Source organism: Lissotriton vulgaris, chromosome 4_1 (genome assembly GCF_964263255.1).
Source record: "Lissotriton vulgaris chromosome 4_1, aLisVul1.2, whole genome shotgun sequence".
NCBI classification, from domain to species: domain Eukaryota; kingdom Metazoa; phylum Chordata; class Amphibia; order Caudata; family Salamandridae; genus Lissotriton; species Lissotriton vulgaris.
In genome coordinates this window covers 867037851-867064949 of record NC_141691.1, presented here as the reverse complement: position 1 = coordinate 867064949, position 27099 = coordinate 867037851, and positions in this window count along the sequence as shown.

Sequence of the window (27099 nt, the reverse complement as noted above, 5' to 3'; positions counted from 1 at the left end):
CAATTCTACAAGCATCCACGAGCAACTCAAAGTAATCTGAAGGAAATACAAACAACACATTAACAATGAAAAAAACACCTTCTTCTGCACAACCCTGGACATCGCGGAAAACAGACCCAAGGAACCTACTCATCCTCTTGGACTTGTCGGCAGCCTTTGACATGGTGGATCACAATTTACTCATCAAGACTCTTCAAGACATGGTAGGTGCAGAAGAGGTGGTCATACAATGGTTCTCCTTCTTCTTACATAACCACTCCCAAAGAAAAAAATCAAAAACGTTCACGTCTGACTCACACCCCATCAACAGAGGTATCCCCCAAGGATCAGTGCTCTCCCCTCAACTGTTCAACATTTATATGGAACCCCTCACCTCCCTACTCAAAAGAGCCAACATCACCTTCCACCTCTATCGACACGACACCCAGATCTATCTGGAAACTTACTCCTTTGAAGATATTCAGAGACTAAATGGCACTCTTAAAGAAGTCCAATATTGACTATCCATAAACATCTCAAACTCAACTAAGACAAAACCAAAATCCTCCTCATCTCCAACAAAGAAAAAGAAACAAATCATGGAATGGCTTAAAGCAATCGAAGCTCTCAGCGGTAATCTCACTCCGGCCAACTCCATAAAATCATTAGGAATCACCCTAGACCACAAACTTGAGATGGTCAGACACATCAAGAACTCCACGAAGAGTGCCTTCCTCAATCTGAAGCTTCTCAACAAAATAAAACCCTTCATCCCGCCCAATGACCTCCAACAAGCCACCAATCCCTGGTGATATCTAGACTCGACTATGCAAAGGCTATTCTCACCGGTACAGCGAAATCCCAACTAGCCCCCCTCAAAACAGCTCTAAATGCAGCAGCCAGAATGGGCACCGGAGTCAGGAAATTTGAGCACATTGCACCCACACTCAAAGAACTAAAATGGCTCCCAGTAGAGATGTGTGCCAGCTTCAGAACTGCCTGCCTCACGCACAAAGCCCTTAACACATTGAAACCTGAAAACCTGGCCTACTCAAAAAGGCCGGCCAGACAAGAAACCTCAGGAGCTCCAACTCCCTATTGCTCATTGCTATGAAAACACCAAACAAAAAGCGTCTGCATGATCCTTCACTGGAAACGCACCCAAAATCTGGAACTCCATCCCAGCAAACATTAGGACTATCCCGTCCTTTGTAAAATTATAAAAACCTCCTTAAAGACCTCTTCCTCAACCGTACCTTCCCGAACAGTTAACTATCGCTGAAGGGCACATACCTGTATTACGCAGCACCATGACACATTGTCACCAAAATCTACCTCTTCAAAGGGCCCCTATGCCCCTACCCGCTCCCCCGCTCACTGAAAATGGTTCCACCAAAGACAACTTGCAGTCTGCAAGGCTCTCATGACTGCCTTACCTCAATGTTGCACCACACGCCGGGACTTGCAAACCAACATGTTTACCTATGCCTTATTTTGGGATTCCTGTGTTATAACTGTTGTAAAGCCCTCTCGCCAGCGCTATATAAAACTCCTTAAAAAAATAAAATAATAAATGAATCTTGCACCCTGCCTTGCAGGTTGCAATGCCTACATAATGGTGGTTTATTAATATCTAGAAGAAGCGTTTCTTTTGTCAAAAATGTTATGATTTTAATAGGACAAACAACAGGTTTAGGCTGCAACTGCCAGGCTGAAGTAGCAGGCCTGGAGTTGTATTTGTCTGGTCACACTAGTGGATGGCACCATAGTTCTGTGATGCATAGGTGAAATTTAACTTTCCATTCTGTGAGTCTACTTTGGGCACTATATACTATGAAAGTTAAGTATGTCAATTAGGAGTTAGCTAATTTAGACATGTTTTATTGAACAAAGGACATGCACTGGGGCATGGTCAGCAGTGCTCCAGTGCACAAAGTCAAAATAACAGCAGCATTAGTCCACGGAAATTGGGGTGACTATTTAAAAAGAGAAACTTTCTCATATACAGTCTCAGATTTTTTCAAAGATTTAGCAATTGCATTGTTTTTTTCAGTGGATAGTAGAAGTGGTGCAAATAGACTATTTGGTGGACGTTTTAAGCCCTTTTGTTTCTGAAACAGAGCCCGTTTTTACAGTCCTGAGCACTCTGCTCTTTCGGGGACTACATCCCCCAACAAGCGCAGCGCCTGGTGGCGCCAACGAGTTGTTGCCTGCGCCGGGGGGTGCATAAAGCAGCTTCGGGCTCCCGCAGAATGGGATGCGCATGGGTGTGCCCGAGCCCAGGGCGAGCCCGTCTGCGCCGTCAAAGACCAGATGAGGCTGGGTTAGGCCAACCCCCTAAGGTCTGCAGTGGCTTTTCCGGATAGTCATATTGTATCCTGTATCTGAGGTATAGTGTTTATATTTTCCTTCACGCTCTGAGAATAGAGTGTTTTCCTGTGGTGTAAGGAACAACAGCTCATCCAGCCTACTCAACCGATACACCTGAAGTTACGCTCATCTTACATTATCCCTGTAAGTGAAGTTCCAAAATGAGGAAGAGAAAGGGGGCTCCATGCTTGTCCAGCGTGTTACCACCTCTTTGAACGCGCTCAACAATTGATAGCTATCTAATATGAGCAGTGGATATGGTTTCAAGTGAGATCTACATGGTTGAACGCCACCTTTCCCTTACAACTGAAGAGGTCAACCATTCTCACACCGATCAGGGTTGTAACAAACCTTTACCAATGCAGGGTGTTGGGAGGACAAGAAGTCCTCAAGAGGCACTAAGGGCATTGACCTCTCCTGTGACCCAGCCTTATAGGGAGGGCGTAGGTCCAGCAATTGCACGGCTGTGCTTGGAGGGGATCTGGTGCCTGGCTCAACATGTTCTGATAGCGTGTTTTTGAAGAGGAAAGGGGGCCTAGAACCAAATGGAGGAGGAAAATTGGCAAAACTACAAAGTTGAGAAGTTCTGCTAAAATTAGCAATCCCCTTTCGCAAAACAAAGCTGTGGATAGTTTCCTATTGGGGGGACGGTGGAGCCAAATGTGAATACATGAAGTGCTCTGAACAAATGCTTAAGTGAGCATCTGGATTCCAAGCTACACCCCATTCTTGATCGACTGGATATAATTGAATCCAAAATAGCAAGGTCAACTGATCTCAGGTCCTCAATGTCTACTTGCACCCAGTATTCAGCCAGTGATTTTACCTTTATTTCCAATGACCAAGGCAAGGATGCCTCCCAGCCAGCTGAAATGTTGCCAACATCTCTTCCTGCTACTTGCCCGGCTGCTTGCCCCATAGACATGGCCCTTCTTTCTGTGATAGACCTTCTTCCAGCATCTACTCTGTACGTTGTAGTACTGACTAATGTGCCCAGGTTCACAGAAACTAATGCAGCATCTACAGGAGGCCTAATGAATAAATCTATTCACTGGCTGAATAACAACGTTACTGGTAGCTGGGACATCTCAAGAGACATTTTAATGGCCAGGCGGGCAAGAGATATTGGGGGCAGGGGTTTACGGAAAAATGGAGATGTTATTGTGGTAAACTTCCGTTCGCCGAAGGTAGTTCAGGAAATATTTTATAAAGCTAGAATGGGAATGGTCAAAAATAGTTCTATCAAGATGGTCCAACTTGGCTTCTTTTATCAGCACTTGGTGAGACAACTGGGTACCTAGGGTAGTTTTCTTACCAGAGACTCGGTATTGTCTAGACCCCCCTCCTTATTATCACTTCACCTGTCCAATAGATTTGCCCCATTGACTGGCTTGGAAGAAACAGATTGACAGTATGGGGAGGTGTACGCCTACCCTGTCTCCCAGGAGGCGGTCAGATTACTTGCTAGTTCAGTTTTTGCTACCCAAATACCATTCCCTCCCTGACCTAATCCCGCACTCTCGGTGTCAGGCTTATGAGAGGTGGGTAGGGTTTCTTGTCATTCCAGTTCCAGTGTACTGAGGAACAACATCCTACAGCTTGAATATCCGCGGGTAGGGCCTTGTACCTGCCTGGAGGATCCCAAAATGTTAACCTCTGTTTCCCATTTACCCTCCGGTTTATTACTCTTTCCACCTCCCGTTGAGGTAAGTGTATGTAAAATCAATGTTAACGGCCATATGGATAATGCTTGTCTTAAAATCTTAAACTGGAATATAGGAGGCACAGTCTCGAAGATTGTATTGGAGGGATGGTGGTCTTTTATTATGACCTATGATATAGTTTTTATGCAAGAAACGTGGGAGTGTAAGGATATTGTTTTGGACAGAGTTATGTAACCTGCCCGCTGTTCCTTCTATATTTGGTAGAGCTAAGGGGGGCTTGTCGGCCTGGTTTAAAGTGGAAATTGCTGGCATGATTGCTCAGTTATTTCAGGAGCAGGGGAAGGTGCAGGTTTTTTGTCCTGCCGGGAAAGATACTTTAAAACTGTACCTGATAAATTTTTAAAATAATAATTTTACAACCGAATGCAATTTCCAAGAGCTTTTTATGCTGATTGACATTCTCGCGGAGCAAGAGGCTCGAGTTGATCGTCCTTCAAAGTTGGTGTTGTTGGGGGATTTTAATGCTAAATTGGGGCTTCCATCACCGCTCTCCCAGTTCACCTTTGATTCACTTCTGAGCCAGATCAAAATGTGATGGACGCCAAGAGACAGGTCCTATTTACCTACCTAATAGAAAGAGGTACAGTTAATATGGCGTCCAATTTGACTGATCACTATATTCCCACCTTTACTGGACGAGGTATAGGAAGTACTATTGATTATGTATTTGTCTCCTGGAGCAGGTTTCCCTTTATCAAGGATTGTGAGGTCTTAATCAAACCTTATAATGACCAAAATCCTATTTCTGCTAAGATAGTGTTAACTTACAGGGGACAGCGGCCTAAGCCTTAAACCATTCAGGCACTATCCACCAAAGATTCTGGGTGTAGGGTTGTCTGGCGCACAGCGAACATGAATAGTATTATGTCGCAGGTTATTCCGATTAACTCTGCCCTGGTGTCTAGTTGTAAATATATTCCACATCAGCCAGCTCGCATCTTACAAAGCTTTGTAACCCTGTAAGACAAAGTCAAACACCTACTTTAGAAACCTATTTCCAAGTCCTGTAACCAGGCTCATTCCTGGTTCAACAAGGCTTGCAAAGAGGCTAATAATACCTTACACAGGGCTTTAAAACAAAATCCAAGAGACCAGATAGTGATAATGGAAAGTAGGAAGCTGTATAAGCTTGCCACCAAAAAATAGAAAGGTAGCTTTGAAGGAAGAGAAGTATGATTTAGTGGTGAGCTCCTGCCTCTCGAGAGATCCGCAGGCCTTCTGGAAAGCTGTACAGTCTGTTCTATCTCCCACCCTACCAGCCAACAAAGTACCAGTTCACATCCCTCCTGAGACATGGGTGACCCATTATCCTGGCCTTTATTCTGCTGACTATGCTACATAGGATGCCCCACCACATTTGAATTTTACTTGCCAAAATCTTGTTTTTAATGAAGGGGAAGTCCGGTAAGCAATTGCCAACAGTAAAGGTAAGAAGGCACCAGGCCCAGATGGAATTCATCTGGATTTATTTAAGGAAGACCCAGTATTCTAGCCCCTTGTACTTTCCACTGTTTTAAATCAGCTTGCAGTGAGGGAGTCTCAAAATCCTGGCATTCTTTTGTGATAGTGCCTGTTTTTAAAAAGGGGGACATGCATGATCCCAAATGCTATCCTCCAATATCCTTTCTCTCCTCTTCGGTCAAAGTAATTGGTCGAATTGTACTAGACCGCCTCCTGGACTAGATAAAGGCAAACCAAATTTTGGCAACAACCTAGTACGGGTTTAGGAAGGGTCTTGGCACGATTGAACAGTGTCTTAACCTGCACCTCAATATGGCCAAATATAAATATGCGTAGGGCGCCTCTACTCATTTAGCATTTCTGGATTTAACCAGCGCATTAGACTATGTCTCATGCTCTAAGCTGTGGTACATTTTAGTAAACATGGGTGTCTGTGCAGGTCTGGTCTCCTTTCTGAGGCTCCTCCACCATGATCTTTCTGCCTCAGTGAGGTATGGCAATGCTGGTGAATGCTCAGAACAGTTTAGTGCTAAGCGTGCGGTGCGCCAGGGATGCGTCCTCACACCAATCTTATTTCTCCTCTATAAAAACGATCTATAGAAAACATTAGTTACGGCATGGGCTGATGTGCTGCAGGTTCAGTCAGCGCTCCTTTAAGCGGACGATGCAGTCACTATGGCAAGGACTGCGATAGGCCTAAAAAACTAATTTCCAGCTATGTCATATTTATGAAGGACTTGGGGCTAGAGCCAAACTATAAAAAAAACCTTTGTCCTGATTTGTGGTCACAAAAACACTAAGTCCTGTAGCCTGAATATAGAGGGTAAAAAGCTGGAAAATGTTAGTTCCTTCCCTTATCTAGGCCTGGACTTCGATGAAGGTTGTATGTAGCATAGCTGCATAAATAATGGAATAATAAGATTTACACGTGCAGTTGGCACTTCTTATTCACTTGCAATGTCCATTGTGAAAAAGCCAATAGCCCCTATTTTAGAGATCTATAAGCGTAAATGTATTCCGATTTTAACATATGGTATGGGACGTACATGCTATGCAGCTGAAGGAGAACAGATTTTGCCATAGAGTTTTAGGAGTGCTCCCTTCTTCACCGCAATTTCCCCTCCATTTAGAGCCGGGTCTCGAGTATGTGCAACATACTATAAATGCAGGACCTCTAGTTACCTGGTGTTCCATCTGGACAAATTAAGATGCTGACTTTAATCAGGCAAATTTTTACAAATTGTTTAAATTGCACTTGAGGCCTTTGCATCCTCTGGCTCCAATACTTTAAAACTTGTTTTACTGAACTAGGTTATTCCTCCTTGTTTGAACACCCAGATCTAACTAGTAAAGGGGATCAACAGAGGGTTTTGGTGAGCTTCCGGAAACACAAAGAATTGTCTAGGGAATTGTTTGAAGTAGCCAAACTCACTGTCAGGAAATATTGTCTCATACAAGTTCCTCCCCATGTTGCCCCCTCTCTTCTATATGTAAACAATGTGCATGAAAGGAATCTGTTGTCTAGATTCAGGTTGGGCTCTTATCGTTGGCTGTTATGTTTCTCCCTGGGTCAGTATTCGTCAGAATCTATTACTATTTGCCCTTGTGATAAACATTCGAGTCATACCATTTTACATTTTGTATTTTTTTGTCAATTTTATCTCCCATTTACCAGGATATTTGAAATATCTCTTTTGCGCAGACACAAATTTTCTAAGTGCAAAGCGGCTTTGTACTTTTTGCAGTCACTCAATGATTGTGATGTCTGCTTTGGATTTCATTAGTATTACTGCTGAAATATTTACCCCTGCTACTAAACTCCTCTATAAGAGAATTTTATGATTCATGTATTTTTGAATAATAATTGCTGCTATTGAAGGCTGCAGTTGTTTGTTTTTTTGCACTGTTAGAGTATATCTGCTGCTACGTACGAACCCAAGCGTTTTGCACTGTCACTTAAGAGCTGAGAAAAAGTACTGTATTTGTTTGCTAATGTATTCTTGATAAACGGAAAAAAAAATTGTATTTGCTGTGATAAGTTTGATTTTATATGATGTTTTTATCTATGTGTATCTTTTATGTCCTCTCTTAGGAAGGACAAATAAAGAAAGAATTGAATTGAATTGAATTGACTTGAATACTTATATTCCAGGATCCATTTGTCAAAAGGTTATCCTGAAAGGTATTTGCAAATTGCTAAACAAGTGAGTAATTATCCCAGTTCTAACAAACAAGAGTGCAGTCCCGTGCTAGATTTAAAGTGAATAAGCTTATTCCCTACCAAAGATTCAAGATGATGTCAGTCCGAACATTCTTATCACTTCTGACCAGGAGGGATTTTCTGATGAAAGTTGATCTGTGAGATGGCTATTTACATATGCCAGTTCACAAAGGGGGTCAGATGTTTCTTCACTTTGGTGTGCTTTAAACCAGCACCAGTTCCAAGCACTTACTTTTACTTAGCATCAGCACAAAGCCTTCACAAAACATTCTGACTCCAGTGGTAGGTAAAATTCACTGTGAAGACTTGAGATATTTCCTATATTCAGATGATTCTTCAATTGCATCTTTTGTGTTTGAAGGTTTGGAAGATTTTCAAAATGTCTGCAAGTGTTTAGATTTATCATAAATTCTGAAAACTCCCATCCACTCCCATTCCAGACTCTTCTGTTCACATGGGCACTGTTCAACAAATCAATTTCGAAGGTGCTTTTGATGAACATAGACGAAACTGCATGATCACTAGTTTGCCCAGTTGCAAGCTTCTGCCAGAGGACGACTGGTACTTCAACGGGTTAGGGCCTTGACAGTAGAAATTGTGCCATGTACTCATTTGCATCTTTATCCACTGATCCACCATTTGCAGCATCATTGGAATCTGGTATCGCAGGATTATAAACTAATGATCCCAGTTCAACCACAGATGCCTCAGTAACTTCAGTGGTAGCATCTTCCGGAGTCCTTGAGTGAGGTTTCTCATTTTCTCCTTCCTAGTTCTAGAGTAAATATAACTAGGATGGTATGTGGGCTAGTAGGATGGGACGAGGACCAACATTCGAGCAAAAAGGAAGTCCAGAGTGAAGTGAGGTTTGAGAGTTAGATGATACATTTGGTAGATTCCAATGGTAATCCCCAAGAGCCCATGCTTTTGGTTGGGGGAAAATAGTGGAATGGGTTGGAGAAAGATCAAAGGCATCTTCAGTGGTTCAGTACGAGCTTAGCAGTTGTTGGTATTTCTTCAGACACACAACATCTTTGTACTGACTAATACAAGCACATAGGATATAGTTTATTGTAGGAAGGAATGAATGACGTCGCGGAATGGATGAAGATCAGCCGTCTGAAACTGAACTCAGACAAGACGGAAGTCCTCATCCTCGGACCATCTCCCTCCGCCTGAGATGACTCTTGGTGGCCCTTTGCCCTGGACAGCGCACCCAAGCCAACGGACCACGCCCGCAACCTGGTCTTCATCCTGGACTCCTCCCTCACAATGACCAAGCAAGTCAACGCCATCTCATCGTCCTGCTTCAACACCCTGCGCATGCTCCGAAAGATCTTCCGATGGATCCCCACAGAAACCAGGAAGACGGTCACCCAGGCCCTCATCACCAGCCGCCTGGACTACGGGAACACCCTCTACGCTGGAACCACAGCCAAACTTCAGAAGAGACTCCAGCGCATCCAGAACGCCTCAGCACGACTCATCCTGGACACCCCCCGCCACAGCCACATCACTGCCCACCTGAAAGACCTTCACTGGCTCCCCGTCAACAAGAGGATCATGTTCAGACTCCTCACCCACGCACACAAGGCTCTCCACGACATGGGCCCGAAGTACCTCGACAGCCGCCTCACATTCTTCACACCCACCGCCAGCTCCGATCCGCCAGCCTCGCCCTCGCCCCTGTCCCATGTTTTCGGAAATCCACCATCGGAGAAAGCTCCTTCTCCTACCTGGCAGCGAAGACATGGAACTCCCTCCCCACGCACCTACAACTGACCCAGGACCATCTATCCTTCAGGAAACAACTCAAGACCTGGCTGTTCGAGCAGTAGCAACCCCCCCCCCCTCAGCGCCTTGATACCCTTACGGGTGAGTAGCGCGCTTTACAAATTTTGCTGATTGATTGATAGGGTGTACCACCTCCAGTCACACCACCATGTCAGTACTGAACTTACCAGGTTCTCGGTAAGGTGTTAAAATTAGCATTCAAAAAGGACCAGTAACCTCTCAGCTATTGCAGAGCCTCAGGACTGGGAAGAAGGTTAAGTGAGCTACTGCATCTAGTGAGCCATTAGAGGGTAACCTGAGGCGGCACCAGATGAATATGACAGCCAGGTAGATTAGGAGCACAACAAGGTCTGATTGAAGTCAAATGCAGGAGCTAGTAAACCTAATGGAGTAGATGACAGCAGAGGGAGGAAGCAAGGAAGGGAAGGGGGTACCACCAAGATATAGACAAGGAATACATTATGGGTTAGACAACAAAAAGAACAAGTAGACTAAGCATTTGTGAGGCAACTGACTGCTTTTAAAGGCAGCTCTTAAATTCCTGAGGTAGCTCCCACCTTCCCTCAGGTCTTTAGTCCAATTGGTCTCTAAGTGTTCTTGATTGTAAAGGCCTTCTTGATATCCTTAAACCCATCCATCACTTACCAGTCTTCCAAATCAAATCCCTCTTCCTATTCTTTCCCTTTTGTGCCTGTCTTCTGATCCTATTGATTTGTGTTTCCCATTACCACAGATTATGACAGGTAGATGTGGTAAACAAGTACAATTCATATCCTCCAATAGTAAACAGTTATGAGTGGTTCACTTAGCACTCTCAATTTTGTCCAGATTTGAAGATTCAAGCAATTTCAATTTGCACAGACATCAGATTAATACACAAAACTTGCATTAGAGCGAAAACCAATCTCCTCAATCTAGTGCATTGTATCTTCTGGAGGGGGAGAATGCATTAGCGGGCTAGCTGGGTCATTCCCTCCCATCTTAAACCTCCAAGGTACTCCACCCAGAGTGTCCTATCAGATTGTTCACAGAATTAGAACTCCTCAGTTGGACTTGTTCACTACCAAGTAGAAGTCTCTGCTCCTTCAGTTTTGCAGATGAAATCAAGTTTTGAAATCCTGGGTGGTGGAAACATTATTGGTAAAATGGCCTCAATGGCTACTTTATGCATGCCCATGAATTCCTGACGGTAATGAAATGATCCAGGTGGTTTTGCGAGTTGCATCTGTTTGAATTTGAATTTAAAATATTTGTATAGCGCAACATTCACCATACGGTTTCTTGGCGCTGTGGAGGCAAATTTAGCAGCAGGACAAAGAAACAAATGCAGAAAGAAAATTAGGATCAATTCACATTAGGGAAAAGCCTGAGTGAAAAGAAAAGTCTTAAGATCCTTGCGAAACAGAGAATAGTGTCTAGCCAGACGCAAGTGATCAGGGAGGGAGTTCCAAAAGGATGGAGCTAGTACTGAAAAATTAGCTCCGCCCCATTTCTTGCGTCTGTATCGGGGTACCTGAAGGAGAGATTGTGTGGAAGAGCGAAGCTCACGGGAGGGGATGTACTCTTTTATCAGAGAGGAGATGAAAGCAGGGGCAGTCCCCTGGCGCGCCTGAAAGACCATAGAACCGGTTTTGAACAGGGATCGCTCCCTGACAGGTAGCCAATGTAGTGCCTTTAGTAGGGGGGTAGAATGATGGGAGCGGGGGAGACCATATACCAATCTGGCCGCCTGGTTTTGAACCAGCTGGAGCTTCCGCAGACTATACGCTGGGATGCCGTTGTAGAGGGCATTGGCGTAATCCAGCCGGGAGACAACCAGTGCGGACATGATTAACTTAAGTGCAAGGGGAGAAAAGAAACGAGAAACAGATCGAATAGTTCGAAGAACAAGAAAGCAGGAAGAAACAACAGAATTAATTTGTGAGTGAAGGTTGAGATGATTATTAAGTTTGACAAATAAAAACATTGGTTTCCTCGTTTCCATCATCATCTGGTGGTCGGTCTGCATTGAAAATTCCTTCTAAATCTTCTTTCTCTGATCTGTCCATACCCCAGCAGGGCAACATTTACCCTGCTTTGTTTAGAGGTATGGAACTTGAGAGAATGGCTTTACAGACCCAAAGTTGTTTACCAGGAATGTCTGACAGAATATCGACAGACAGAAAATCGACCTACAAAAATATCGACAAAGAAATATAGACATCAAAAATATCGAAGTCCTATCTACATAAGGAAAAGTACAAAAATATAGAGAAAAATATATTGTTGTCAAAAATATCAAAGTTAAAAATATTGTTTTTAAAAATTTTAAAATAAGTAAAAAATAAATAAAATTAAACAAATTATAGATATGAACATTAAAACATATTTAAAAATAATAACTAATACATATAATTTTAAAATTAATTAAACATCTACATATAAATTAATATATATACTTACTCCACATATTGCAACAGTAGAGAAAGCTTTGGATTGCGTAGGGGTAAAAATTACTTTTCCCACTGCAGTGAGTGCAACAGTAGGGAAAGCGTTGGATAGCGTAGGGGTAAAAATTACTATTCCAACTCCAGAGAGTGCAACAGTAGGGAAAGCGCTGGATAGCGTGGTGGCAAACATTCTATTCCAACTCCAGAGAGTGCAACTGTAGGGAAAGCGCTGGAAAGTGTAGGGGTAGGCTTGTGTCCTCAACCGCAGCAACCCTTATTTTGATCAGGTGTTGCTGTGGAAGAGGTACATCAATGATAATTTGGTCATCTGGCGGGGTTCAGAACAGACCATACTTGATTTCCAGATCTGGCTGAACAGTAAGAACGAAATTTTGAAGTTCACAGTTGAATTCAGCAAAACAGAGCTGCCCTTCTTGGACATTTTAATCTTTCCATTAGGAGGGGTATTGGGGAGTAAGTTGTATCGCAAACCCATGGCCAGAAATTCACTACTGACTTTTAGTAGCCACCATCCCATATCAAGCAGTCAGAGGCCTCCTGGATGCAACCAACATTGATAGTATCACTCTGGTGAGTTTCGTGATGGAGTGTGCCCGCATGGATATGACTGAAAATGTCTTCAGATTTGAAGTGACCCTCTTTTTACAAATATCGGGCACTTCGATGGGCAGTGTTTTTGTCCCCAGCCTTGTCAATCTCTATGTCCATCTTTTCGAGGAGGCTTGTGTCCTCAACCACAGCAACCCTTATTTTGATCAGGTGTTGCTGTGGAAGAGGTCCAGCGATGATATTTTGGTCATCTGGCGGGGTTCAGAACAGACCATACTTGATTTCCAGATCTGGCTGAACATTAAAAACGAATATTTTGAAATTCACGGTTGAATTCAGCAAAACAGAGCTGCCCTTCTTGGATATTTTAATCTTTCCTGCAGGAGGGGTATTGGGCAGTAAGTTGTATCGCAAACCCATGGCCAGAAATTCACTACTGACTTTTAGTAGCCACCATCCCAGATCCCTTCTTAAAAATCTTCCGTTTGGACAATTCCTAAGGATTCGCCGTAATTGTACGGAAAGACAAGACTTTGAGGAATCCTCCATGGATTTATCAGCTAAATTGAGCCAATGTGAGTACCCCAAACGTCTGGTAAAGAGGGCTTTTAAAAGTGCATCTAACAACAACCGAGAGGTGCTCCTGGGACCTCCAATAATAAAACCTCCTCTGAACAAACCTACTTTTGTAACCACGTTCAGTACTCTTCCGAATCAAGTACAAAAATCAGTCCACAGAAACTGGAGTATTTTGAACGTTTCTGGTACCACTATTCCGACACCTCTCTTCTCCTTCAAAAGGGGAATGAACCTGCAAGACAACTTGGTACATACAAGACCGAGAGTAAAAGGCTCGGACCAGTCCCCGGAGAACACACTTTGGAATCTTCCAGCTGTCCAGGGTCATTACCCGTGTGGATCCTGTACCGCCTGCCCACAAACGCAAAAAACGTTGACAGTGGATATAGGTACAGGGAGACCATGGGTTCTGAACAAGCATACGAACTGTAACAGCGAGAGGGTCATTTACTGAATCACTTGTCCATGCTCCCTAAAATACGTGGGCATGACGACAAGGAAAGTGAAGACGAGAATAAATGAGCACAAAAGTACAGTTAGGTGTAATAAGCAATCAACTCGCCCAACCAGCCATTTTGTGCACATGAGACACAAAGCGGAGGAAATGAGATGGGTTGTCCTAGAGCAACCCTTTGTACCCCAGCATATTAGTGACGTCTCACGCTACCTCTTCCTGAAGGAACAGAAGTGGATTTTTAAACTGAAATGCGATGTAGACGGACTAAACGATGACATTCCATGGGTTATGATTTAATTAGGATACACAGTATCATATGCTGTAGGTCCCTGTACACTACCTTGAGTTACCTTCTTTTCTTGGTAAGGAACACCTTGGTTTTCCAATATGGACAATTAAGATAGTCTACCCAGTTTAGGCGCACACTGAAAGTTTCAATAGGAAACATCTGGTCCAGCATTTTGTGTCCTTTCTTTCGACATATGACCTATACATAACGAAGGTGCATGAGTTATGGGTACGCCCTATTATTGCGAAACACATACAAATAACATATATGACACTCCAACGTATTTGACAATCTAGCATCTGTTCATTTATATATGATACATATCAATAGTAATATAATAACATTACTAGCGATGAACTTGTCCATATACCTGTCTTAATATTCCACACATGTACATTATTTCTGTTATGCCACACAGACCATGAGGGCGTTCAGCATAGATTGATAGTATGGACCCTAGAAGCTCTTGCGCTATAAACCATGTAAGCTTTATTAGAGATTTACAGGGAGCCAATGCTCGCATTAGCTTTAGCCTCCCTGCAACGCAAGTGCCCTCTGTGTTCTGTATGGTGTTAGCATTTTCTGGTTGGTTGATTGCTTTATTTCGATATGCATATATCATAAAAGCGGTACAAAAGATAAAAACAGCATGTCGAAAAAAGTGTGACTGTACATAGGATAAAAGAGTAAAATACATTTGATCAGCATAAATTAATTAAAAAGAGAATTAAATTGATATGGACAGTCTTCTAAGTCTAATCAACCAAGCCCATTTTAAAAACTTGGCAATAGCACAGACAATAGGAGGGGCTGTGTTGGTTAAAAGAATCCGAAGGGCAACAGAGTACTGGCGGGTACCCAATTCTCTGCAGATAGGTTAGCATTTTCATCATTGATTGGCTTTTGGCATTTCTATGCAGGCACGTATCACTGCATGCTGTATTCTGACCTTCAGTCTATTTCTGCACATACTCTCAATCGTCACTTACCACGCAGCCTATATGGATTTTTTAAATTTTGTTACCACATCGGGCGAAATTAGACACTGAGGACGTGCGAAAATAGGCGTGCATGTTCCGTTTCTTTTTTGTCCCCCAACAATTTCCAGACCGTGCCTGTGCGGGCTTTCAGTTAGTATACCTACTCTATGGTCCGCCCGCACCCTTTGTCGGGCGTTGTACCGTAGAGAGCATTCTGCTCTCTCTTTTTTGCGAAATACCCTCAAACGTCATTGGTGTCTTCTCAGTCCCTGCTTTACATCGGGCCAATAATCACACACTGCGCATGTGCTCAAATGTTATTGGTCTCTTTTCAGTCCGCATTTACATCAGGCTAATATTCACACACTGCGCATGTGAGTCCAGGCATTTATGCCTCCTCTCTGGTCCTCCATTACTTTCAAGACCGCGCATGTGTAGTTTTTCAGTTAGAATGCTTACTCTCTGGTCCGCCAGTATTATTTCCGGGCGGTACATTGCAGAGAGCATACCGATTGGTTTATTAACACTATTTATGCGCATTTCTCCCTCCCGCCGGTTCCTCCCCTTCGGCTTAGGATTCCCCTGGGGTACCGACGGAGAGGTGAGACGACGCGCTACCGCTATCAACAGAGGAATGATTTTGTATTGCGGCATCCTCCATACCTCGCTGTTTAATATTGCCATATTCCTTTTGAGCAATTGAACAATTATCTATTTACTATTTTAAAAACTGTACCTGGAAAGGCTCCTTTCTTCACAGCATTTTGCCAATATCTTTAAACAGTTGTTATGCCATAAAGGCATTAGTTACACCTTTTGTGCAATCTGCAGGCAGAATTGGCAGCCTCTCCATAGCAACCAGACATTAGGTATAGACAAATCGAACTTTCAGTCTTATCAATAAGGCTGCTATTGAAATTTCGCGCTTGATGAGACCATGTTGTAAAGCCTCCTTCAAGCACTATTTTGTACCATTGTTTTTTTAGTTTGGAAATAGGTGGAGGGTCAATATAACAGTATCTCCTCTCCCCTTCCTTTTTTCCTTATTTGGAGCGGGCCTCATAACCTGAGCAGCTGCCAGGCGAGGTGAGGCATACTCCCACAAGAGTTTGGGTGAGTTATAACTTAGTAATTTGACCAAGTGCAGTATAACAGCTCAACGAATAGGTCAATCATTTGTACATATGACAAAAAGCATATTATGAGTCTGTGGTTTATTGCATTAAATCTATCTGTTTTGTGTATCATTTCAGGAAAGAATCCTTTATTGAGAACATACACCCTTCACATTGGATATCCATGAATGGTAAGATGTATTGTATCCAGAACTATATATACTTATTATTTAATTAGAGTCTTTTGCAGTAGTCTACCTGTGGTCCTGAGGAAAGCCAGTGGCCAGGGCTGAAACATGTAGACCCTATTTGCCATCAGATAACAGTTATTCTTTCAAACTGTTTACACTTGCTTTTAACCTTTGACACCATGATATCTCTTTAATAAATCCTTCTTTAATATCCTGGTAGTCAATTTTAACATCACATTTTTTCTTGTTTTTTCAAATTTTTTACAGCAAAGTCATAAGCTCACCACATATCACATACTATATGGTATGATCTGTCACTGGCAGTTCATGACCCAGGCAACACACGTTTACCTGATGTGGGTTGCCTGAGTGTAGACCATCCTTCTTCATACATCCTAGATGATGAAGCTCTGCCATTGGGTGGGCTGATGGGATTCATTTCATTTCATGGTCCTTATGACACATATAGATTCACCATAGACTTCTTTCTGCACACATGGTATTGCACTGTTAGACCAGTAGTATCTCTTTTGTTGTGACGTAAAAATTACTATTCCCACTCCAGTGAGTGCAACAGTAGGGACAGCGTTGGATAGAGTAGGGGTAAAAATTACTATTCCAACTCCAGAGAGTGCAACAGTAGGGAAAGCGCTGGATAGCGTAGGGGTAAAAATTACTATTCCCACTCCACAGAGTGCAACAGTAGGGAAAGCATTGGACAGCATAGGGATACAAATTACCATTCTCACTCCAGAGTGTGCAACAGTAGGGAAAGCGCTGGATAGCGTAGGGGTTAAATTAACATACTTATCAATTACATAATTTTTTATACAAAAAATAACATATTAATATTTAATTTGCATAAAAATATTAATAAATACCAATTAATTAAAGTTAACATTTACTTAAATAACATTACATTACATCCCACAATATTCCCCCTATAACACACAACACACTACACATACAAAAAACACAATTAATGTTAATAAATTAATATAGTTCTAAATTAACTGATTAATAAATATTATTACCAATTAATAACAACAGCAGCAATGAATAATTGATTAAAAGTACATTAATTTACAATGACAATAAACACTAATTATTAATAGATTAATTATAAATAATATAATGAAATATTTAGGACCAATTAATTAACAATTAATTAATTAACAATTAAGTAATATTAAATATCAATAAGTAAAAATAATCTCATTAATTAATTTAATTTAATTATTTTCCACCCTTTTCCCCTGTAAACCCACAACCCACAACACATAAAAAAATCACATAATTAATGTAATTATCAATTAATCACTTAATAACAATTAATCACCAATTAATTATTAATTACCAATAACAATAAATACACATTAATAATACATTAATTCTAATTAGTATAATTAACGAATTATTAAAAATTAATTACCAATTAATAAATAATTAACAAATAATTAATAATCAATAACAATTAATAAAAACATAATAATTAATTAATTATAATTGAATTACTTCCCACCCTATTCCCCTATAAACCCACAACCCGCTCTGATACTAAAACGCAAAATTTACTTGAACAAAATAACTAACTTTTAAACATTTATTTCAAAATGTATAAAAATACATTCAAAAAATGTTTAACATGCGTATAAAATACATAATAAAATACATAACACAAAAAAAATGATATTATTAACAACAATATTTTTGCTTACGATATTACTTACTTGGATATTTTAAAAAACAATATTACTTACCTAGGGGTCAATACTCTTGTCAACGATATTCTTGAGTTCGATATTGTGTCCCTACGATATTAAAAACTCTATATTATTGTAGGTCGATATTTAACATTCTATATTTTGACTGCCCACTGTTTACCAGAAGCAGCTGCATCCATCCAGTAATTTAGTCAACCTGCCACATTGAAGGTGTATGCTAGACATTGGAATTCTTCTTCAAATTTGATGGAAATGTTCTGTTCCTCATTTCTTCACCTGGATCTGCACTAATTTTAAGATCCCTCCAATTTCCTTCACTTGAGCTTTCATTATCTAATTAATTGCAATTGGTAACTTTCCAAGACCTTGGTCTGGCAGGACACTAGGGGTATTTGGCACTTTACCTTGTACTGAACCCTTTCTTTGATTGTTTGCACATAGAGTGAGCTTGACAATAAACTCCACCTTTTATCCACTTACCCAGAAACTGGTTATTTCTGTGTTTTCCATCTCCATCTTCTCTAGAGGAAGTGGTTATACATCCATTAGTTGTCCATAGGGCATAGTCTGTTTATGTGAATAGGGCTATTTGTTTCAGGTTGGATTTGTGATTTATGGCTTTTTTGTTTGACAGGAAAGGACCAGTTTACCTCCTTCTTCATTGACTTTCAGCATACTGCTCAAATAGATAATTCTGTTGATAAGGTGAAAAAGTCTTTACCAGAAACTATTTGACAAGACCTACCAGTGTCATGGACATTTCCTGGGGAATATTGAATGGTGCTTCAATGAGAAAAATGTGTTTCACTACTGTATGGGCCACTACACAGACATTTATGACCCATCACCTCTTCCAGTACAGGAGTGTGGGACATATCAGCAGAGTTTGATGAGTGGGTTCCTGATGCAGTTTTACCTGACAATTATTATAGCACTAGAGGAGCTTAGTTTGATGAGTGGGTTCCTGATGCAGTTTTACCTGACAATTATTATAGCACTAGAGGAGCTTAGTTGTGACCAATCAGGTCAATTCACCATCCCTGGGGTTGGGGCAAAGACAATCAATATAGATATATTAACACAACAGGTAATGAGCAGTGTAGTGGGACTACGGGAAGAGCTCCTGGGACCAGCAGCCTTGATAATTCTTGACCCCCACATAGCACTGACATGAGGATTGAACTACATGTTAGCTCATTTGGCATTCCCCAAGGCCGTATTAGAGGGCATTCAAATCCTTGGTACTCATGCTCCCGAAGTTCTTAGTAACAAACACAATATAGGGAGAAAGCTGAGGGTCCTATCCTGGAACGTTGCTGGTCTCAAAATCAAATTGTCCTGCTCCTGTTGGGGGCTTTTTGTGGACCCGTTTGACATCTGCATGTTCCGGGAAACATGGGCACAGGAAGACCATGCAAGGGTGGCTTTTGCGTCATTCATTATACCAGCTATGTTGAGTGGCAGGAGCAGACCGTCAGGGGTCTATGTATATGGGTTAGTTCACACCTGGGTTGTAAAGTTAACCAGCTGAATTTCTCATCCGACAATATCCTATGCGTAGTACTTAATTTTGCCACCAAGCTGAATCTGGCTCTTGTCAACGTTTACTCCCAACTACAGGCCTGAATAAGGAATCCCCGACTTTTGATCTACTGGATCTTTTTATTTCTATTATCCCCCCGACCATGTGCTGATCGTGGAGGGAGATTTAAATTGTCAATTCTAGCCCCTCCCCAATATCACTGATACAATTTCTAGTGAAGGGGATGCTCGTTGGCAAATTCCTGATCCACAAATCCCATCTATCAAGGCCTGGTCCCCGATGGCACTACAGATCAATGCGATTATATTGAACCATTCCCTGAGAGCGTTTAACAGTCGTACAGCATTGGATACACCGGGTGACCCAACAAATAAAAGAATAGGCCAAGCCTCACTTCTGGACTACATTCTAGTGGAGACTAGGATGTAGCACAGGATCTCCGATTTCGCTGTTCATTAGAGGCATGATAGCGATCATAACGCCTTGTCCATGGAATTGAAGATGCCGGATCTTGGAAATTGCCCGGGTCAGCAGTACCCCCCCAAGAATAATTTAATACTCGCAAATAACAGGAGAAGAATAAAATGGGGGGCAATCCAACAGTTACCCGGAAAGCTGAGCGAACTAAACTCAGCAATTGTCCCAGTCTTACTCGAAATGAGAGAGAGGGGCAACCTAGTATCTATCAATAAAGTTGCAGATTAGCATGCAGGACTAGTTTCTCAATTAGTTGATACATTCAACCCAAAGAAACAGTTTAAGCCGAAAAAGACGGATCACTCGTTCCTGGTTGAAGGACAAATGTCGGAAGTCTAAACGGGCTCTGTTAGAGGCCATTAAAGCCAAAGACAAACCACTAACTAAACACAGAGGATGTACAAAGAATCCACCCGATGGGAATCGAATAGATGGGATGCATTAAAAACCGCACTATCTAATAAAGATATGAGGGAATTTTGCTCCATAGTAAGCATGGGCAGTAGCCAAAGCACTGTGGCAATAGAACCACATATAGCAGCAGAATCTTGGGAAATACACTTCCAGGCTCTATATTCCACAAAGGAAGTACCTGCCCTTGGTGATGATGTACCGATGACTCTACCAAGACCCAATCATGATGAAGTGGCCAGGATTACCCTGCTTAAAGTTCTAAATGCAATCAACACGCTCCCCTCTGGTAAAGCTCTGAGATTAGATCAACTTCCGGGGGACCTATTCAGGGAAGAACTCAAAATTTGGGGACCCTACCTATGGGCCCTATCCAATGCCATCTTGAAAGGCATGCTGATCCCCAAAAACTGGGCAGGGTCTGAAATTGTCTCAGTCTTCAAAAAGGGCTCACCACTCCTGCCTGCAAACAACAGACCGATCAGTTTGATCGATGTCACACAAAAACTGTTTGCATAGATACTTCTGGACTGTCTCCAGGAGTGGATGGAAGAACACAAAATACTCAGGCCAAATCAAGCCAGATTTAGAATGAATACTTCCGCCGTCAACCAAACATATAGAGTTCAACTCATATTTTGGAAAACGGTCAGAATGACTTGTGGCAGCCTCTATTTGATTTTTGTGGATCTGAAAACTGCTTTTGACCTGGTGCCCAGAGCTAAGCATTTGGGGGTACTTAAAGATATGGGGTTCCCCTGACATCTTCAGAGCATGCTTATTAGATTGCAAAAAATGAATTTTGCCAAAGTAAGATGTGGGAAAGGAGGTGAAGTGACTGCTAGTTTCCCGGTTGACAGGGGAGTAAGGCAGGGGTGCGTGCGTGCACCTACCCTGTTTAGCCTCTTTCTCAATGCATTGGTTGCCCAACTCACTGAGGTAAAAGAAAATGATGCCTCCAAGCTAGCAGGCACTAATGATGTTTGTGGATGACATCCTCCAAATGTCAAAATCACCTATGGAAACCCAGAGGTTTTGTCACCTTTTGTAGCAACAGGGGACTGGAGTTCAACACCCGGACGTCCAAGTTTATGGTCTTCAACCCAGCCAAGACATCACGCGCCAAACCCTACCTGGATGGCGCTATGCTGGAGAGAGTGTCAGTATTTGAATACTTGGGTGTCACACTGACTAAAAATCTGGAGTGGGGCCACAAATAGTCAAAGCCGAGCTTAAGTTAGCCCAGACTACAGGGGGTATTACAGAATTACTAATAAATTCCTCCGCTAAACCCACTGGGCCTATAGTAGAAATTTACAAGGTGCAAGCTAGAGGTGCAATAATGTATGGGGCAGAATTATGGGGCCACTACTCTTGTACCAACGTAAGTAAAGTAGAGAATTGTTTTATGTGGCGCATTCTAAATCTCCAGTTAAGTACCCCTCTAATTCCTCTATGTTTGGACAGGGGAATCAGGCCAATAGGGGATGAGAGTGGCCTCAGACCCCTAATCTTTTGGTGTAGACTGTGGGTGACCCAGGTGTTTGCAGCCTATCAATAAGAATTAAAGGAGCAACTGAGTTTCTCAGGTGTAGATTACATTCCTTGGTTTACATATATCGAAGAAGAGTGTGGTAGGTTGGGAAAGCTTAGTCTTTGGAGTAACCCAGAGGAAGCGTGCTTTGCAATCTCTCGCTCTGAAGTAGAAAAATCTACCAAATGTCCAAACTTGCAGGAATTGAAAGGAGCTCACCTGTAGTACATCTCACTGCTGATTTCCTGTTAATGAAAGAGGAATATCTAATAGAGCCGTTTCTGGATGATATCCAACCTCCCCTGGCAAAATAATGATATCTCCAGTTCAAACATTAAACCCTGCTGCTTCGCACTTTTTCATGCAATTGGTTAAAGACAGTCTTGCTCGGGTGCCCTGCATGTAACTGTGAGGAAGAGTTGGAACTCCATATTTTTTTTCTGCCCTGGCTATACGTTTTTTAGGCCGCATTGGCTCATCTAGTTGTGCAGGAATCTAGGGTTTGTGCATTGTGGTGAGGCATTTAGAGTCCTGAAAACTGACACCCGTACTTCCATTATATTTGTTCTAACCCGATTTTTAAATTTAGTGTGGCGTAGACGTTGGACCCTTTTAAAGTTGTTACCAAAGCTCTAAGTGTACATTCATTTTTCACTTGATAACTGTTGATTTACATCTTAAAGTCTTTCAAAATTCAATAATGTCTAAATCTGCTTATGGCTTAACCCCACTTTTAAGGTTTTATCTCTTTATTTTTAATTTTTAAACTCCAATCCTACTGATGCTCCAATTTCCTATTATGTTTTGTACGTGTATTCTCTAAAACTCAAGGTGGCTTGGGAGACGATTTTGCTGGATTCAACATTTTATGATTTTAGCAAAGTATTTTAATGTTGTCCAACACCAACTGTGTTTTTATATCCACAAAGGAAAAGTTGTACTTCATGTTTGCCTGTCTTATTAACTCGTGTCTGTAACTGCACATACTTTGCACATGTACTTTATTGAGGCCAATGGATCCAGATATGTGTCACTGTAGACTGTTTTTATGAATTACTAAGATGATGAATGTCCCCCTATGTAAGATGAATGGATTCCTTCTCATTATCTTATCTTTTAATGAAGTGTATCATATTGTATATGTACTTTTATGGTCTTTGTTGACTGAAATAAAGTTTTTCTGAACTGAACTGAATATATTTTTTATTAAAGCACTGTGTTTTGCTACATTAGAACTTATGTTTGGTTGCCTTATATTGCTTGAAAATGCTCTAATTCAATAAGTACTGGTACAAAGAAAACAGGCAAGGTAGATAACACATATTTAACTTTACAAGTAATCGTCATTGCTCTGAGCTGGGACTGTCATCATTCCAGTTCCAGGTTGCGCTCCTTGCCTTTCCTGAGGCAAGGGGACAACCAAACCTATTTGTGTATGTATGTATGTATGTTTATGTTTCCTATTTGTGAAATGCTTGGTATTTACAGAAAGTGGCCCATGATGCCTTCCTCTTTGTAATGTCCGGTCAGCAAAAAAAGAAGGGAGCCATGTTTGTAGTTTATTTTTATTTTGGGTTGACTATCTAAAGTGCATCCGCATTTGGAGAATGTTATCTCATCCATTAAGAATTAGGAGAAAGAAGGCCTGAGCTTGAAATAATAAAGATGCAACTTGGGCGGATTGGCTGGCAGGTAGGTCCTAGTTTTGCCTTGGTTCTCAATTGACATTTTTGCTGACAATTTTTGTAAGTCCCAACTTTTAGGGTTAAGCAGAAGCAGCATCTCTAACACCAATTCAAAGAGTCCAGGACATGGGGACACCACTTGGGGGTTAGAACTCACTCCAACAGAGGCCAAGTGTAGGGCGGAAGGTCTCTGGAGCGTGTTATATGTGTGTACCTCACACAGGAGACCAGCCAACTAGCCCTTTAGTCACTTCTGGTAGTCATGGGTTCAAGGCGATGATCCAGTTCTCATTCAAGGAGCAAGCCAAGCCTTCAATCAGCAGGGAAGTCCACTAGGGAGCAAGGCAGACATCAAACAGCAGGGTCATTTTCTGGTAGAAACAGGGCAGTCCTCTTGGAACAACACAGGTTTCAAGCAGCATGAAATTCCTCAGAGGAATAAGGCAGTCCAGCTGAAGTTTCCCACAGGTTCAGCAGTGTACTGAAGGCATAATATTTATACATGGTGTGAGCATTGAACTGGGGGATTCCCTATGCTACCCCCACATATGGTACTGCAAAGTTCCTTCTTTCTTCTGCCAAGGCTTCAAGACGTCTGGGGTGACAAAAGTTTCTTGTTCCTTTATGTGTGCTGGAGGCAAGTCCTTTGAAGTGTGAGTGGGGCAGGGGATAGCTCTGCCCTAAGCATCCTGGCAGGATGTCTTATATTGCCAATAGCTAGTCCTCTTTTCTCCCTGTCTGGAAGTGGGACACAAAGCCCAACAGGAAATCCATTCACTTTCACATGACCAGGGCACTGGCCGATTGCAGAAATGGTTAGGACATGAGAATCCCAACTTTATATAAGGGACATTTTTAGACATGTGACTAAAAATCCGACCTTACCATTAATGAGCATTTAAAATTACAATTCATTCAGTGCTTAGAGACCTGCCGGTATTAAGCACTCTACAAGTCACAATTAATATTAGCATTAACATTTGAGTCTAAACATGACATCTCTACCTGCTCTTGATCAAATGCTTGTACCTATTAAATATAATAAGGTAAATTAATGTTATCTAACGGAAGAGATAGTCCTAAAATGATACTATTATTACAGTTGAGACCCTAGACAGGTGTGTAGCTCCTCCAGATACATTATATGATCTAGACTAGTAGTGCCTTCAGATAGATTATATGATCTAGACATTCAAACTGAGGGTGACATGCAGTGCACAATTTAAGGTAGATTTTGGGAAACTGTAACTTATTAGTTTTTCACGAACAGGACATATAAAGCATAAAAATATGTCCTTCTTTTTAACTGCAGATCACCCTGCCTGATTGGACTTTAAAGCCTTCCTAATAAATTTGGTTCACATCGCTTGACTTAGTATCCTGGAGGTAGTTTTAAGGTTTGCTCTCACTATGCTAACCTTTTTACTTCCAAATAATCTGGCTCTGCTGTAATCAGGCATCGAAGCACACCTAGGGGGGCACTCGGCCCCCAAGGTGGGAACCCAATAATGAAGCATGCCACCACCTAGGTTTCGTGGGTGAGGGTTCTTTTAAAAACCTAATGGGTCTTCTGTGAGGGAAACTACTTCTATGACCAAGGATAAATTGATATTTCTTGACCACCATTAGCTCGTTCATAGTGTTTATTCATTAAATTATGGGGAGATGAACAAGCCCCTTTTGTTCTCTCCTCTCTCTCTCACCCTTGTTTGATATATCAAGCAGACAATCAACAGTCATGGTAGGACTCACAACTACACTCAAGGTACCTGAGGCCCCCCACTCAAAGGGTACCTGCACTACTTTACATAGGTGCTCTGAGTTGTCTGCTGAAACTACTGAGTGAAGCACATTGGGGATTATCTGCTCTTTAGACACCAACTGGCACCTGACAGATGTCACACCAGCCCCTGTGTATCTAAGAGCCTCCACCCTCTGCCAATTGATGGTCACCCACTGCCCATCTTTCTTAGTGTTCTCAGGCAGGAGGGCTCTCTGGACCTTCTCATTGTCCCCTAGTGAGACAAGGGTAATTTCAACAGGCTCCCACCCTCCTGGGACCAACACCTCCCCAAGCACTAAACTAACCAACCCAAGTGATGGTGCACCAGTGGGTGTTGGTGGGGCCTTGGGGCAATTGGGCTCCCCTTTCATGTGACCCTCCTGATCACATGCAAACCATTTTGATTGATCACGTTTAAGCTTAACATCCTTATGGCAGAGGGGGGCATGGCTTCTTCACACTGGGGGGCCGGGAATCTTTACCCTGGGAACTAGTTTGGGGCCCTTTACCCATGTCCCCCCCACACTTCTGCTGGGGACCCTGCCCACTTTTGACTGAGTTTCCTCCATACACTTTGTTGACCCTGGGACTCGTCCAGCGGCACGCCTCCTGAGCAAGCTTCCTGGGGTCAGTCAGCTTACTGTCCTTCAGATGGTGGCTCAGCTCTCGAACATAAAGACTATATAAATGCTCCCATGCAATTAACTCATTTAACCCCTAATAGTCAGTTACCTTGCTGCCCTTTGTCCAACCATCCAGTGCCCTGCAAAAAAGATTCACACATTCAACCCAAGTGTTAGACTCCATTTTCTTAAATTATCTGAAATGTTCCCGTAATGCTCAGGTGTAAGCTCATATCTAAGGAATAAAGCCTTCTTCATGTTAGGATAACTAAGGATAACCACCTCCTCCAGGGGTGTCAGGGTGTTCCTCTGATTTGCCTCTAAGTGTTACTCCCAAATGCGTCTCTGGGACCTCAATCATGCAAAGTGCCACATCATAACTTGCAAACCAAGCATAAATATCCTCCTCCTTCTGAAAATTCTGTACAATATACTTAGGAATGTATATCATTTGAGCTGGACTCTCCCTGCTTGGCCTTAATCTCCAGCTCCTTTCAACTTAACGTGTTAGTCAAAAACAGTTTTCTCTCTTCCATAGCAACGGACTTCTCCTTCTCTTTCCCCTGCTGCTGGTGCTCCATTTCAAACCTTTTTTTTTCCATTTCATACTTGAGCTTCTCAAGCTCTCTCCGATGCTCTCTCTCCTGTTGCCTGTCCTCCAGCTAATCTGAGGACTGATTCCTGGATAACACACTGCTGCCATTCTGAGAAGATGCTCTAACAGGCAAATCTTGAGCAATGAAACCCCCTTGCTGGCTCTGCGATTCCAGATCTGCATTCTCATCCACAGTCTCTGAAGCCTCTTTTGCTGCCCACAAGACCCTAAGTACCTTCTGCAGCTCCACCTTCCTGACAGAGCAGACTGCAACTTCTCAATTTCAAACACACATTTTGCAACATTACTTGCTGGCTCACTGAAGAGGCCCATGTATATGGATAAATCAAGGCTTATCAAAATTAGAACCAAAAACGGCAAACAGTAGTATGTAGTCGTGTAATGGTCTGCACTCAGCAGTAGTGTACACTGATCACTGTATGTCAAATGCAAATACAAGTCCAAATCCTCATAGCTGACAACCAGTTTAGAAATTGGGGTCTCTAGTTGGCAGATGTATGCACCTTGTTCAAGCATGGACCCTTGCTTCTAGTCACAATAAGGG